The 16671-nt window shown below is 39.5% G+C and overlaps 2 protein-coding genes and 1 long non-coding RNA gene across 21 annotated transcripts in view; 1 reads left to right on the forward strand and 2 right to left on the reverse strand.

Moving 5' to 3' along the window:
* Positions 1 to 16671, forward strand: part of ATG14 (autophagy related 14) — a gene marked incomplete at its 3' end in the record, with an annotated part of 271275 nt that overhangs the window by 106268 nt on the left and 148336 nt on the right. The window lies entirely within an intron of this gene.
* Positions 1 to 16671, reverse strand: part of FBXO34 (F-box protein 34) — a 111295-nt gene that overhangs the window by 80468 nt on the left and 14156 nt on the right. For 7 of the 18 annotated variants that reach the window (XR_014260766.1, XR_014260767.1, XR_014260769.1 and 4 more), the window contains exons 2-3: positions 9672 to 9776; positions 6425 to 6515 (exon numbers count right to left, since the gene is read on the reverse strand). The exons of 3 other annotated variants lie outside the window; for them this stretch is intronic. The gene's annotated coding sequence lies outside the window, so the exon portion shown is untranslated. 8 more of the 18 variants (XR_014260768.1, XM_082450388.1, XR_014260770.1 and 5 more) reach the window with 6 other exon arrangements.
* The window catches only part of LOC309655392, a 225163-nt gene that overhangs the window by 71428 nt on the left and 137064 nt on the right, over positions 1 to 16671 (reverse strand). The gene's annotated exons all lie outside the window — the stretch shown is intronic.

Genomic DNA, 16671 nt, shown 5'->3' on the forward strand with positions numbered 1-16671 from the left:
TTCCTTGAGAACACTCGCTATCTCTATACTTTCTCCCAAACAAAATACTACGGAATCACTTGATGTGAGCAAAGGCATTTACATTTCCATCCTATTAACTAGCCTAACATCATACAAATTTCCTACATGATCAAGCAGAGGCAAATTAACAGATGGTCATTATCCCAGGTCCAAATGTCTGATCTAGCTGGTAAACAGAAATAAAATCCAAAAGTCGTCTCCAGCTGATGTCCCACAACTCAAACCTAGAAGCTTAGTTGGAATACTCTTACCAGTAAATTGTTTTTAGGTTGGTCTCATGAAAGAAACTATCATTTAAGGAGCCAGAAAGTGTTCCCCTATTTTTGTTCTCATTAGACTTTCTGCATATAACCTTGTAACCAGCTTGCTCTTGTGCAGCTAGAGCTACATCTACATCTTCTGGCCAGTCAGCCTGCTTGGTCCCTGGCTTCCCATGGCCCCCCCTGCTGCTTGTCTTCCCAGTAATCCAATCACTGTTCTTCCTGTACACCTAAAACTGATCTAATGCCTATCTTCTGAACTGTACTGTCTGTCAGACAGCAAAACCACTGGGGAGGGAGCTGAGGTGGGGGGGAGAGACCACAAGAAATAGTAGTGGACTATGGGTACATGTGGCATAACTCACCTGTTCTAACCAGCAGTTCCACAACCTGTCCTGACCAAGTGACTCAGATTGTACACCCTGGCTCACTCTAGCAGACCTGTTCTTGACCCAACCTAACCCTTTAAACTGGGTATGGTTTCCCTGGCCACCCATCTTGTACCCAAAATATTCTACTTAAGCAGAAGAGTCTCATGGTTAATTATGGCCATGCTTATAGAAAAGGAAGCTAACATTCAAGTATCTCTTCCACACTTTGTACTGTGCTAGGAGCTTTCTCACTCAAGACCCACCAAAGCCCATTGATATAAATATTGCCCTCATTTTACATGAAGAAACCACAGAACTCCACTATCTTCATATTTGAGAAAATAAAGCTAACTGTATCAGATATTGAATAATGTTAATAAAGATTCTTTTTAATGTTTCCCTGAACAGGGTTACTTTTCATGTTGTTCACTGTGTGAAGAGTAGTCCACTGCAGTGCCAAGGAATCTAGCTTAAACAATTTCTAATTAGCTACCACCTCACCTTAAAAATTCTGCTTCGCCAAAAAGAAAATGCCACATCTTAAACGGCATCATATATTTATACACTATTTAAATTAAATTCTAATGGCCACACTACCCAAAGCAATCTACAGATTTAATGTGATCCCTATCAAATTACCCATGACATTTTTCAAATAACTAGAACAAATAATCCTAAAATTTATATGGAACTACAAAAGACCCAGAATTGCCAAAGCAATCCTGAAGAAAAAGAACAAAGCTAAAGGCATAAACCTCCCAGACTTCAGACAATACCACAAAGCTACAGTAATCAAAACAGTGTGGTATTGGCATGAAAACAGACATGGATCAATGGAACAGAATAGAGTCCAGAAATAAACCCACACACCTATGGTCAATTATTTTTGACAAAGGAGGCAAGACTATACACTGGAGAAAAGACAGTCTCTTCAGCAAGTTGTGTTGGGAAAGCTAGACAGCTGCATGTAAATCAATGAAATTAGAACAATTCCTCACACCATACACAAACTCACAATGGCTTAAAGACTTAACTATAAGATAGGACACCATAAAACTCCTAGAAGAGACCACAGGCAAAACATTCTCTGACACAAATCATAGCAATATTTTCTTAGCTCACTCTCCCAAGGCAATGGAAATAAAAGCAAAAATAAACAAATGGGACCTAATCAAACTTACAAGCTTTTGCACATCAAAGGAATCCATAAACAAAACAAAAAGACAACCTACAGATTGGGAGAAAATATTTGCAAGTGATGCGACTGAAAAGGGCCTAATTTCCAAAATATACAAACAGCTCATACAACTCGATAACAAAAAAACAAACAACCCAATCAAAAAATTACATTTCTGGGACGTCCCTGGTGGTGCAGTGGTTAAGAACCCGCCTGCCAATGCAGGGGACACAGGTTCGAGCCCTGGTCTGGGAAGATCCCACATGCCACGGAGCATCTAAGCCCGTGCACCACAACTACTGAGCCTGTGCTCTAGAGCCCGCGAGCCACAATTACTGAGCCTGCAAGCCACAACTACTGAAGCCCACGTGCCTAGAGCCCGTGCTCCACAGCAAGAGAAGCCACTGCAACAAGGAGCACACACAGCGCAACGAAGAGGGGCCCCCACTCACTGCCAACTAGAGAAAGCCCACGTGCAGCAACAAAGACCCAATACAGCCAAAAATAAATAAATAAACAAATTTTTAAAAATAAAGTTTATCATGGATTCTTTAAAAATAAAAAGATATTTCTCTGAAGAAGACTTACAGATGGCCAACAGGAACATGAAAAGATGCTCAACATCACTAATTATTAGAGAAATGCAAATCAAGGTATCACCTCACACCAGTCAGAATAGCCATCATTAAAAACTCCACAAACAATAAATGCTGGAGAGGGTGTGGAGAAAAGGGAACCCTCCTACACGGTTGATGGAAATGTAAATTGGTGCAGCCACTATGGAGAACAGTATGGAGGTTCCTTAAAAAACTAGAGTTACCATGTGATTCAGCAATCCTACTCCTGGGCATATATCCGGAGAAAATTATAATTCAAAAACATACATGCACCTCAATGTTCACAGCAGTGCTATTAACAATAGCCAAGACATGGAAGCAACCTAAATGTCCATCCACAGATGGATAAAGAAGATGTGGTACACGTACACACACCCCACACACACACAATGGAATACTACTGAGCCATAAAAAAGAATGAAATAATGCCATCTGCAGCAATGTGGATAGACCCAGAGATTATTATACTAAGTGAAGTAAGTCAGACAGAGAAAGACAAATATCATATGATATCACTTACATGTGAGCTCTAAAATATGATACAAATAAACTTATTTACAAAACAGAAACAGACTCACAGACATAGAAAACAAATTTATGGTTACCAAAGGGGAAAGGGGAGAGGGATAAATTAGGAGTTTGGGATTAGCAGATACAAACCACTACATATAAAATAGAGAAACAACGAGGTCCTACTGTATAGTACAGGAAACTATGTTCAATATCTTGTAATAACCTAAAATGGAAAAGAATATAAAAAAGAATATATATGTATAACTGAATCACTTTGCTGTACACCAGAAACTAACACAACATTGTAAATCAACTATACTTCAATAAAATATAAAAAAATTTTAGGGACTTCCCTGGTGGTCCAGTGGTTAAGAATCCGCCTTCCAATGCAGGGGATGCGGGTTCGATCCCTGGTCGGGGAACTAAGATCCCACATGTCGCAGGGCAACTAAGCCCGTGCACCGCCACTACTGAGCCCGCGTGCTCTGGAGCCCACACACCACAACAAAAGATCCCGCATGCCGCAACGAAGATCCCACGTGTCGCAACTAAGACCCAATGCAGCCAAATAAAACAAACAACAACAACAACAAAATTAAAAATAAATTTAAAAAAAATCAAATTCTAAAATATACAAATTAGTAATCTTTATATCTTCAGAATTACTAGTATATTTAGTATGCTTACTGGTGATATAACAGCTTAATAAAAACATATCATTCACTCTACACACAATAATTGCTTCTGGGGAAGACACCTAAAGGTACACTGTGAGAAAATGACTGACTTTTCAATATATACCCTTTTGTACCATTTTAAACCTTTATCATTTGCATGTATTATATATTCTATAAGGAAGTATGCCTCCAGATTCAATCACCAATTTACAGAAGATACAGAGGACATAAGAACATGTTAATTAAGCTAAGCCCCAGGGATAGAGTCATTAAAATCCAGACTCTGAGAAACTCTAAAGGACATAAAACCTGATTTCTTTAATAAACAGATTTCAAGGGAGAGAGAAAATGAGAGAGGCAGCAAGGGGAACCTCTAGATTAAAAGGGACTTAAAAGTCATTACCAACCAACTGCAAATTAGGGACTTTATATGGATACTGATTCAAACTATGATATCTGAGACAACCAGACATTTGAACACTGGATATCTGATGATATTAAGGAACTTAAGGGGGGTGAGATAGATAGATAGATAGATAGACTTTTTTTTTTAAAGAGTCCTTATCTTTTAAAGATGCACTAGACTCCAAATGAAATGATACCTGGGATTTGCTTGAAAATAATCCAGGAGGAAGAAGAGGGGGAATAAATGAAACAAAATTAGGCATGATTTGATTACTGTCAAAGCTGGGTGATCGGTACATGGGGCTTTACTAATGCATTTCATCTACTTTTATGTGATTAAAATTTTCCATAACAAGTTAGAAAGTCAAATATTTGCAAGATGCAAATATTTTTATGTACATGAAAACCAAGTCTAAAAATGATACCACATATAACTTGAACATATCTGGGTTTTAGATGACATAAAGGAATCTTATGATACTAAGATAGAGAGTAAAATTCAGAAGCTAGGTGTCAGATCAATCTGTTAATTTTGTTAGGTAGGATAATGGTACTGTGGTTATGGGGGAAAATGCATTTTTTAAAGACATATTGATGTATTTAGGGCTAAAATGACATGATATCTAGAATTTGCTTTAAAAAATTTAATTGGGACAAGAATAAACAAGTATGGCAAAATATTGAAACTAACTGGTACATATATAGGGGCTCAGTGACTCTACCTCTGTGTGTATTTCCATTTTAAAACGTAAATAATATGATTATAATAACAGTAACAATAATAGATTCTAAGAACTTCCTCCACTGTGTGGGAGAAGGAAAAAAACAAGATAAATAACCCGAACTAAAACATCTTAGTTCAGATAAGGGTCAAGTCTGGGGGGAAGAGGGCAAGAACCACTACACAAGAGTTTTACTGGGACTTCCCTGGTGGCGCAGTGGTTAAGAATCCACCTGCCGGGCTTCCCTGGTGGCACACTGGTTAAGAATCTGCCAATGCAATGGACACGGGTTCGGAAACCTGTGGGCCGGAAAGATCCCACATGCCGCAGAGCAGCTAAGCCCATGCGCCACAACTACTGAGCCTGAGCTCTAGAGCCCACGTGAGCCCACAACTGAGCCCACGTGCCACAACTACTGAAGCCTGCGTGCCTAGAGCTGGTGTTCCGAAACAAGAGAAGCCATCGTGATGAGAAGCCTGCGTACCACAACAAAGAGTAGCCCCCGCTCTCCGCAGCTAGAGAAAGGCCGCACACAGCAACGAAGACCCAACGCAGCCAAAAAAAAAAAAAGAAGTTTTACTCCTTCAACTCACCTGAATTTTACAAATAGCAGAGGGTATGGTAAGGAAAATCTCACAGTATTCCACCATAATTGGGGCAACACTCGATGCAAAGAAAAAAAAATTTTTTTTTCAAGAATTATTTCCTCCTGCCAGTCTTGCCCTAGATATCCATTTATAAAGAAACTTTCAATGTTTCTCAAGTTCAAGAAGTAGGATTGTCAGTGAGTGTTTTGTATGGAGACAAAGCTTCCTAACACCCTGAGCACATATGATTCTGATTGTACATAGAGTTTCTGGGCGTGAAAATGGTATTTTTTCATTGCTAGTTTTCTGGCTCCAAAACTACTTTTATCAAGTTATCTTGAGTGAGATTCATTTTTGGAGGGAAGATGGGGACCTTTGAAAGACTTTTATGAAAACATTTGCCCATATACATCTCAGCACTTCAAGTAATGATACCAATGATACCACTTTGAGGTTCTAAAGAGAAAAACACAATCTAAAATTACTTAATCCCGCCAAAATTTCTGCTGTGGGCAATCACCACCATAATTGTTATTACTGGAAGGGAGAAAAAGAAATTAACGCTTTCTGAGATTTTACTAAATGCCACTATTTAATATGCATTTTTAATTAAGTCCTCTTAACAACCTAATAGGTAGGTACTATTATTGTCTAAAAATTACAAATGAGAAAAGTGGGGCACTGAAAGGTTAAGTAACTTGTTAAGTAGCTTCCTATAACTAAGTGGCAGAACCAGACTTGAACCCAAACAGTCCGGCTCCAACATCTGGGCTACTCTCTGCTATACTACTCTGTACCCTAACTTTTCACCCTGAAGCGCAGGAAAGATGACCACTTGAACATTTCTAGACCCTTGATCATTGACCCTCTTCACATTCCTGGTTACCTTTGAGATTTTACATTATTAAAAAAAACAAAATAAACAAAGGAAACTAACAAAACCAAAAAAACTCTGGCAGGTCCTTCTTTAATGAAATTAAATAGTCTGGAGAGAATTAACGGCAGCTATTACATTAGAACCACTGACCAAGGCTAATAGGGCCCCCTAACTGCCCACCCTAATGCAAAGCTCACCAGCTGACGAACCCTGTCTAGATACAGAGATCCCAATCAGTTTCATATTGCTTCATTCTTCCATTTGATTGGTTAAATCAGAATCAAACATCTGTAACATGAAAGAGACAAGGAAACAAAAAGTTAAAGAAATGCGACAAAGGAATAAACAATTCATAAAACAGAACTTGTGAAAAGCTCTCTGAGATCCTCAGAAAGGCAAGATGTTGCATTCATAAAGCAAGACAGGAAGCTGTGAAAAGGCAAAAGAGTACAAGAAAAGACTCTTGAAAAAAAAATTTTTTAAAAGGCAGTAGGGACTTCCCTGGTGGCGCAGTGGTTGAGAGTCTGCCTGCCAATGCAGGGGACACGGGTTCGAGCCCTGGTCTGGGAGGATCCCACATGCCGCGGACCAACTGGGCCCGTGAGCCACAATTACTGAGCCTGCGCGTCTGGAGCCTGTGCTCTGCAACAAGAGAGGCCGCGATAGTGAGAGGCCCGCGCATCGCGATGAAGAGTGGCCCCTGCTTGCCGCAACTAGAGAAAGCCCTCGCACAGAAACGAAGACCCAACACAGCCAAAAAATAAACAAATACAATTAAAAAAAAAAAAAAAAAGGCAGTATAAGGTTTTATATGGTGGAGACAAAACCTAGAAAGTAGAAACAGGAAACAGAGACAAGAAATTAACCGAATGACACACAGCATCAGTCCAGGAGGTCAGTACTTAACTAACAAAAACTCCAGAATGAAAAGAAAAAAAACTTGGAGAGGAAATTTTCAGAAAAATATAAATTTTCCACAACTAAAAGATTTAATAAACTAATAGACTTATAGAGTCTTCCAATTAATAGGGGGCACTCAGTGCTCAAATGAATAGAGACCCACACCAAGTTATATCACTGGGAAATTTCAGACAACGACAAAAAAGCCTCCACAGAAAAGGCAGCTCATCTGCAGAGAAACAAGAATCAAACTGGCCTTCTCCCACGGCAATAGAAATAAAACCAAAAATAAACAAATGGCACCTAATCAAACTTACAAGTTTTTATACAGCAAAGGAAACCATAAATAAAACAAAAAGACAACCTACAGACTGGAGAAAATACTTGCAAATGATGCAACTGACAAGGGCTTAATTTCCAAAAATACAAACAGCTCACACAACTCAATAACAAACAAACAACCCAATCGAAAAATGGGCAGAAGGGCTTCCCTGGTGGTGCAGTGGTTAAGAATCCACCTGCCAACGCAGGGGACACGGGTTCGAGCCCTGGTCCGGGAAGATCCCACATGCCGCGGAGCAACTAAGCCCGTGCACCACAACTACTGAGCCTGCACTCTGGAGCCTGCGAGCCACAACTACTGAGCCTGTGAGCCATAACTACTGAAGCCTGCACACCTACAGCCTGTTCTCTGCAACAAGAAGCCACTGCAACGAGAAGCCCGTGCACCGCACCGAAGAGTAGCCCCCCTCACCGCAACTAGAGAAAGCCCATGCACAGCATCAAAGACCCAACACAGCCAAAAATAAATAAAATAAAATAAATTAATTTAAAAAAAAAAGAAAAATGGACAGAAGACCTAAATAGACATTTCTCCAAAAAAAGACTTACAGATGGCCAACAAGCACATGAAAAGATGCTCATGATCGCTAATTATTAGAGAAATGCAAATCGAAACTACAATGAGGTTCCACCTCACACCGGTTAGAAAGGCCATCACTAAAAAGTCTACAAATAACAAATGCTGGAGAGGGTGTGGAGAAAAGGGAACACGCCTTGTACTGTTGGTGAGAATGTAAATTGGTGCAGCCACTATGGAAAATAGTATAGAGGTTCCTCAAAAAACTAAAAATAGAGTTGCCATATGATCCAGCAATTCCACTCCTGGGCAGATATCCAGACAAAACTATAATTTGAAAAGATACATGCACCCCAATGTTAACAGCAGCACTATTTAGAATAGCCAAGACATGGAAACAACCTAAATGTCCATCAACAGAGGAATGGATAAAGAAGATGTAGGGTGTGTGTGTGTCTAGACACACACACACACACACACACACACACACACACAAACGAAATATTACTCAGCCATTAAAAAGAATGAAGTATGAAATAATGCCATTTGCAGCAACGTGGATGGACCTAGGGACTTCCCTGGCAGTCCAGTGGTTAAGACTCTGCACTCCCACTTCCGGGGGTGTGGGTTTGATCCCTGGTCGGGGAACTAAGATCCCGCATGCTGCATGGCGTGGGCAAAAAAAAAAGGATGGACCTAGAGATTATCATAATAAGTGAAGTAAGTCAGATAGAGAAAGACAAATACCATATGATATCAGTTTGATGTGGAATCTAAAAAAAAAATGATACAAATGAAATTATTTACATAACAGAAACAGACTCACAGACATAGAAAAGAAACCTATGGTTACCAAAGGGGAAAGGTGGGGGGGAGGGATAAATTAGGAGTTTGGGATGAACATACACACACTACTATATATAAAATAATCAACAAGGACCTACTGTATAGCACAGGGAACTCTACTCAATATTCTGTGATAACCTAAATGGGAAAAGAATCTGAAAAAGAATGGATATATGTATATGTAAAACTGAATCACTTTGCTGTACACCTGAAACTAACACAGCATTGTAAATAAACTATACTCCAATATAAAATAAAAATTAAATTTAAAAAAAGAAAGAGAAAGACGAATACCATATGATATCACTTATATGTGGAATCTAAATTATGACACAAATGAACTTATCTACGAAACAGAAACCAACTCGCAGACATAGAGAACAGACTTGTGGTTGCCAAGGATGGGGGAGAGGTTGGGAATTTGTGATTAGCCGATGCAAACTATTATATATAGAATGGATAGACAACAAGGTCCTACTGTATACCACAGGGAACTATATTCAATACCCTTGGATAAACCATAATGGAAAAGAATATGAAAAAGAATGTACAGATAGGTATAACTGAATCACTTTGCTGTACAGCAGAAATGAACACAACACTGTAAATCAACCATATTTCAATAAAATAAATTTTTAAAAAAAGAATCAAACTGGCCTAAGACTTATCAATATTGAAGAATACTAGTGAATCATGAAGCAATGCCTTTGAAGTTCTGACAGAAAATTATGTTCAACCTAGAATTCTACTCCCATCCACACTAACATTCCATTTTAAGAATAAAATAAAAACATTTTCAGACAAGGAATTACTCAATATTTACCTCCCACATATCTTACCTTAGTATGTACCCCAGCAAAACAAGGCAATAAACCAAGAAAGACGACTCTATGCGAAATGAGCACAATGAAGGCAAGTCACAGGATGTTCACTGAGCAGCAGTTCTAAATAAAACAGATTGGAGCAGAAGATACAGGACATCAAGAGAGGGGTAACTATGAAAAAGGGAGATACCAGAAATTTCATTCTACCTTATAGAAAATGAAAAAATTAAGGTCAGTTATAAAAGCTAACAACACCCCCCTCCAAAAACATACAACAGAGAACTCTGATGTGGAGAGGTCGTGGCACCCTGTTTTATCTTTGTAGAACTACCTTCTCCCCACCCCAACACATGTGCTTTAAATGGGGCGGACTCCACACCCATCTCCATCTGGGCATGTGACCAGGCTCTAACTAATCTATTCTCTCCACCTTGCCATAGCAACTTGTTCAGAAATAAGGACAGAGCCGAGAATCAGTACTGGTGGGGGAGAGAGGTGAAGTAGGAGGTTACTGAAAATAAAGCCAAAGGAGGAAGGCACACAGATACAGTGAGAGACCAGTTCTTCAAAGTAACATTTGAGCACATGGATCCAATCCTATTCTATCCCCCTGGACTCTCAGTTCTGGAAACCAATTTCCTTTCTCACTTAAGTTCTAACTGAACTGGTTTTCTAACACTTATAAGGATCCCTAACCAAAACACTCCTCTTTCAAAGCCAGAAGTCAAAAGACACCACCTATTGTTAATGATATAAAAATAAACATATAGTATTTACTAAGGTGACCAGAGCTAAAAATGATGATATATAACTATTTCAAAAAGAAGGTAGGGAATGGGGTAGTGGTGTTGGGATATAATTCTTCATGGGTCTCTATGTCTTGCAAGCGAGGCGCTGACTGCTCTTTGCTCTGGAATATAATCTCAAGGATGTTCATATATCAAACCACCTTAGAAGACAGAAACTCTTCCTCCAGAGCAAAGAGCCAGCATACTACTGTCTCCCTCTGGAGCAAAGAGCAGGCATGCTTACTGCCCATTATAAAATATTTGCAATCCCTAAACTCAGAGTTTTTCTCCAGTAACAAAACTCATTATGTGAACAGGTGTTATCTGGCCCTCCCCTCAGTGCCCTGTGGGAACTGTGGCTCAGGACACTGGCACAAATGAATGTTGATACCCTAGCTACGGCTATTGCTGTGAGTAATAAACTCTACTTCATCTCTGACTCTGCCTCCTACCAGAATAGGAGTCTTTACCTTCCACCAGCATCCATGAAACTGTGGCAGGCTAATTTGTTAGCTTCATGTAGAGTAAACTCTCAGATCCTTTCTAATTCCTTTTTTTTTGGCTGCGTTTGGTCTTTGTTGCTGCGTGCGGGCTTTCTCTAGTTGTGGCGAGTAGGAGCTACTCTTCGCTGCGGTGTGCAGGCTTCTCATCACAGTGGCTTCTCTTTTTGTGGAGCACGGGCTCCAGGCGCGGGCTTCAGTAGTTGCAGCACACAGGCTCAGTAGCTGTGCCCTAGAGCACAGGCTGAGTAGTTGTGGCGCATGAGCTCAGTAGTTGTGGCACAGGGCTTAGTTGTTCTGCAGCATGTGGGATCTTCCTGGACCAGGAATCGAACCCGTGTCCCCTGCATTGGTGGGTGGATTCTTTTTTTTTTTAATTTATTTATTTTATTTTATTTTTTTATTTATTTAATTTTTTTTTGTCTGCATTGGGTCTTCGTTGCTGCACACGGGCTTTTCCCTGGTTGTGGCGAGTGGGGGCTACTCTTCGTTGTGGTGCACAGGATTCTCATTGTGGTGGCTTCTCTTGTTGGGAGCACAGGCTCTAGCTGCACAGGCTTCAGTAGTTGTGGCACGCGGGCTCTAGAGTACAGGTTCAGTAGTTGTGGCACACGGGCTTAGCTGCTCCGCGGCATGTGGGATCTTCCCGGACCAGGGCTCGAACCCATGTCTCCTGCACTGGCAGGCAAATTCTTAACCACTGCGCCACCAGGGAAGTTCCCTTTGTAATTCTTGACAGGTGGTAAATGGGAGCTAAATCTTAACTATCACTCCAGAAAGTCAATAGATAATGCTTAAAATTGACAAATCAAGAAATGGAAGTAGGGCTTCCATGGTGGCGCAGTGGTTAAGAATCCGCCTGCCAATGCGGGGGACACGGGTTCGAGCCCTGGGCCGGGAAGATCCCACATGCCGCAGAGCAACTAAGCCCGTGCGCCACAACTACTGAAGCCTGCGTGCCATAACTACTGAAGCCCATGCGCCTAGAGCCCGTGCTCCGCAACAAGAGAAGCCACCGCAATGAGAAGCCTGCACACCACAATGAAGAGTAGCCCCTGCTCACCACAACTAGAGAAAGCCCATGAGCAGCAACGAAGACCAAACGCAGCCAAAATTAATTAATTAATTAATTAATTTTTAAAAAGAAATGGAAGTAAAAGCACATTAATATGGGGGATTATCACTAAAAGAATCAAATAGAGAAACAATTGAAGTAGTTCCCTCAGGAAAGGAACTGGGGAGGCATAGGACAAGAGGATTACTGTTTTCACCATAAACTCTTCTGAACCATTACATTTTCCCCCCACCATCATGCATTTGAGAAAGAAGCCTTTCTTGGCTCCTTTAAAGGGGAAAAAAAGAAGTGTACAAGAAAAAAATCTTTTCAGTACTTTCATCCCACTAAAATTGAATGGTAGCATCAAGAAAAGTACCTAATTAAGTATAATGCTCTCATCATAGTTCTGGAAACCTAAAAGGGAAACTCTCTCACCAGTGATCATCTCAAGCCAGAAAACAGTCTTAATGTATCTCCAAAAAAGTATGTCACGTCTTGCTTTGGAGAGGTTTTGTTCAATAAAATGATTCTACTAGCTATGTACACAATAGTGTCCTACAACTTCTATGGAAAGCACATTACTGGCTTCAGCATATAAATATGTACCCTTAAGCATAATTTCCTGCAATTACAGATTCTAGGTTACCCTTAAATCACTAGTGTTTTAAAAGTGAAATTAAAATTAATTTATGGGAACAAAGAAGAAATATTCTTATGGCAAAGGGAATAAAATATGCCATCTTACAAGAAAAAAAAATAGACAAACAGTTAATTAAGGTTCAAAAAGTAATTCACATTAAAGAATCAGAATTTTTAATCAAAATTTGAAATTACAAATTATTTTGTATGGTAGGTAGTGCATGACTATTTCCATTTAGTATAATTTTATACAAATTACAGGGAAGTTTTTCCTTAAAAATCCAGAACAGCAAAGCCTACCCACTGTCTACCCCTCTACTCCTCCACTAAATTATACTTCCTATACAGCCACATTATAACTTTTGCCCTCCTGCTGAATCTAATTTTTAGGGGAAATGAAGGAAGAGCATACAAATTCTGCCCCAGAGATCAGCTAAAATGTTCTTGGGCTAAACTATAAGTCTAAGTAAAATAGGATCTGGTTAGGAGCTATCTCTGTTTTTATTTAAAATACACTTTATTTAAATTAGCATTGGTTAACTTTAACCTAACATTACTGCTTCAATCACAGTGGTCTCAGTCAATCTACTTAACTCTTGAGAAGCTGGAGCAAATAAAAGATCTCTGTGAAGTTAGTTTCACTAAGGTGTTGCTAATTTCTTTTTCACTCCTAGGTGCTCTTCACTAGGAAGGCTTTTTGTGTAGTGAAGTTCCTCTATAGTCAGACTGCGTGGGTTTGAAATCCAGCTCCAACACACTGCCTAGGCAAGCTGCTTAACCTCTAAGCCTCAGTTTTCTTTTTTGGAATTTTTGAATTTTATTTTATTTATTTTTTTATACAGCAGGTTAAGACTCAGTTTTCTGCAAGAATAAAGGGACACAAATACTTTCCTCATACAGTTGTTACCAAGATTTTTTTTAAAATACACATTAAAAAAAATAAAAAATAAATAAATAAATAAAAATACACATAAAATGTTTGGCATAAGACCTAGTCAAAAAGAAATAAAGAGGGCTTCCCTGGTGGCGCAGTGGTTAAGAATCCACCTGCCAATGCAGGGGACACGGGTTCGAGCCCTGGTCTGGGAAGATCCCACATGCCGCGGAGCAACTGGGCCCGTGAGCCACAACTACTGAGCCTGCGCGTCTGGAGCCTGTGCTCCGCAACAAGAGAGGCCGCTATAGTGAGAGGCCCACGCACCGCGATGAAGAGTGGCCCCCGCTCGCCGCAACCAGAGGAAGCCCAAGCACAGAAACGAAGACCCAACACAGCCAAAAATAAATAAATAAATAAAAGATGTACCAAAAATTCAGCTATCTACAGTCTACTTTGGGAAACCTCTAAAAAAAAAAGAAAGGGAAGAAGACAGCTATTAATATTGTCACTACTTACTTCATGGAAAGCCACCTCCAGTAGGAAAGAGATGTTCCATCTGCACACCGTGGAACACAGAGACTCTTTCTTATTAATTAAACCACCACTGAAGGCTATGGAAAGGAACTTCACTACAAAGATGCTGGAAGCATGAAGCAGATGATGCATTTCAGCAAGCCAAACTCAGTCACTTTTCTACCAAGAGGACAGAGTCCTTAAACTTTGCACAGGTTTGTTTACCTTGGTATCATTATGGAACACAGTGGTAGGCAAAAGCAAAACTTTTTAAACAATGGAAGTACTTTTAAATATAAATTTTTAATATAAATTATTTTATAGCTAGCTTTCTCACATTACTTTCTTTCTGACCTTCATTCATTCAACAAACGTTTGTTGAGCATCTATGAGTCTCTTGGAATACAGTGAACAAACGATCAAAGCCCTCAAGAAACTAACATTTGGTGGTGAGAAAGACAATAAATAATCATAATAAGTAAATTTTATAGTATATGTTTCAAGGAGGTAACTATTATGGGGGAAAAACAGACTAGGGTAAGGGAACTTGGAAGTGCAGGAGGAGAGTGGTGGTTGCCATTTTAAACAGGGTGGTCAGCGTAGGCTTCCTTGAGAAGGTGCTACTTAAGAAGAGATTTGGAAGAGGTAAGGAAGTTAGGCATGAAGATTTATCTAGGCACAGGTAACAGCCTAAGGCAAGCACCATCACCACGATCTAACAAATAAGCAAAAATGTTGTCTCTTAATAATATCACCTTCTCCCAAGAAAAACCTGTGCTAGCAAAACCAAAAAAAAAAAAAAATTATATTAATTCATTCAACAAATGTTTAGCTAAGGACACAGAAGAGAACATGATATGCACCACTTTCTATTCTAAACTATAAAGACCTCAGCAAGGGGACTGAGGTTGACTACAAAGTTCTGAAGTGTAAGAAATATGTTTTTTTTCTGTTATTTAGCTTATTGGGCCTTCACTTCACTGCTTTTCAAAAAAAGAAAAAAAGGCAGATTTACAGACATCTGCCCTCCAGATAAGGTGGGATGATACTACCTACACTGAAAGTATCTCCAAGTCTCTATTCTTTAAAGCATAGATATTGGTCCCTTAAGTTTCTTCATCTAAAGAGTTGATAATTTCAAAAGTACTAACAATGATATTATATTAACATCTTCTCCCCCTGCCTCCAACAGGCCAAAACATTGCTACTGGGAGTCTAATAATTTTTCTAACACTTTTCCAAGATCCACTTCAACTATAGAAAAAATGTGATCTACCAAGTACAAGGTGCTATATGCCATGCACCATGGTAGCTAAGTAAGAGGTCTCTGCTCTCCAAGACCTCATCATGTGGTATGGAAAAACATATGCATTATATATCTTTTATGCTATTTACTACTTCAAAAGTAAGTATAGCTCATAATACCACTTAGTTGCAAAGAAAAATACTATGAATTTTTTTCCCTCAAATCCCAACCAAAAGGTTATATTTATAGAGTTGAAAACACATTTTACAAACCCTTACACTATAAAAAATTACAATCTTAGCAGAATATATTTTATATCATTTATCTGATCCCACTTAGCAACTAGAGAGTAAAAGCTTAGAAAGTTAAGAGACCCACAACAAGAAATATCATATAAAAGGAACCAAATGGAATATATTTATTGATTACTTTATTTTTCCCCAATTACGTTAACAGATATTTTAAGATCAGTTGAAAACACATTTCTACATATTAAGGCATGTATGCAAGAGAAAACAGAGGACCAAAAGAAAAAAGAATAGCACACTTTAACCTCATGCCCTAATCTACTTTTTAATTAAGTGCACAAATCCTGAAAAACACTCCTGAAGTATTTATGGCTAGAAGCGTTTCTCTTCTAACCTCAACCATCAGTCTCCTCTTAGGACTGGCCTAAATAAAATGGTAACATGCTGTTATATGCTTCACCCAACTTAGCATTACATTAGCTGGCTGTGTAGTCCATGTTTTCAAGGTATCATACATAGAGCAGAAGTACTTTGTCTCTTTCTACTTAAATGGCCTATCAGGCATATTAGAGCTACCCTGTCATCATGTTTTACCAATGAGATTAGCAAATATGAAAACTGTCAGCAAGGATATGAAAAAATAGGTGTACTCTCAAACTGCAAATACTCTTTGACCCAGCAGTTCCACTTCTGGGAATTTATCGCAAAAGACAACCCATGAAGAAAATTATTCGCTACAACATTGTTTCTAATAGGAAAAGATAGCAAGACTCCATTTCTCAACCTCCCTTGCATTCAGATGTGGCTGTGAACTAAGTTCTGGCTAACAAAACATGACTGGAAGTGTCCTGAAGTAGCAGCTTCTAGAAACCTCCCTGTAAAAAGGCTGGCATGTAAACCTTTGTCCCTTCTTGCATCCTGCTGCTCAGAATGGGCTGCAGTAGTTGGAGATCCAGCTAGGTCAATGAGGACAAGGGCAACATGCAGCAGAGCAGTAAGAGCACAGAAAGAATCCAGGCAATCACTGCGGGGCGGTGGGCGGGGGGTGGGGGGGGGCGCGGCTGACAGGCAGGGGACAAGGGGAATGAGGGTAGACTAAAGGGCTATCTTGACTGCAGCGTTTGCTTACATAGGTACATCCAAATGT

This window comes from Balaenoptera physalus (genome assembly GCF_965194825.1).
Source record: "Balaenoptera physalus genome assembly, chromosome: 2".
NCBI classification, from domain to species: Eukaryota; Metazoa; Chordata; class Mammalia; order Artiodactyla; family Balaenopteridae; genus Balaenoptera; species Balaenoptera physalus.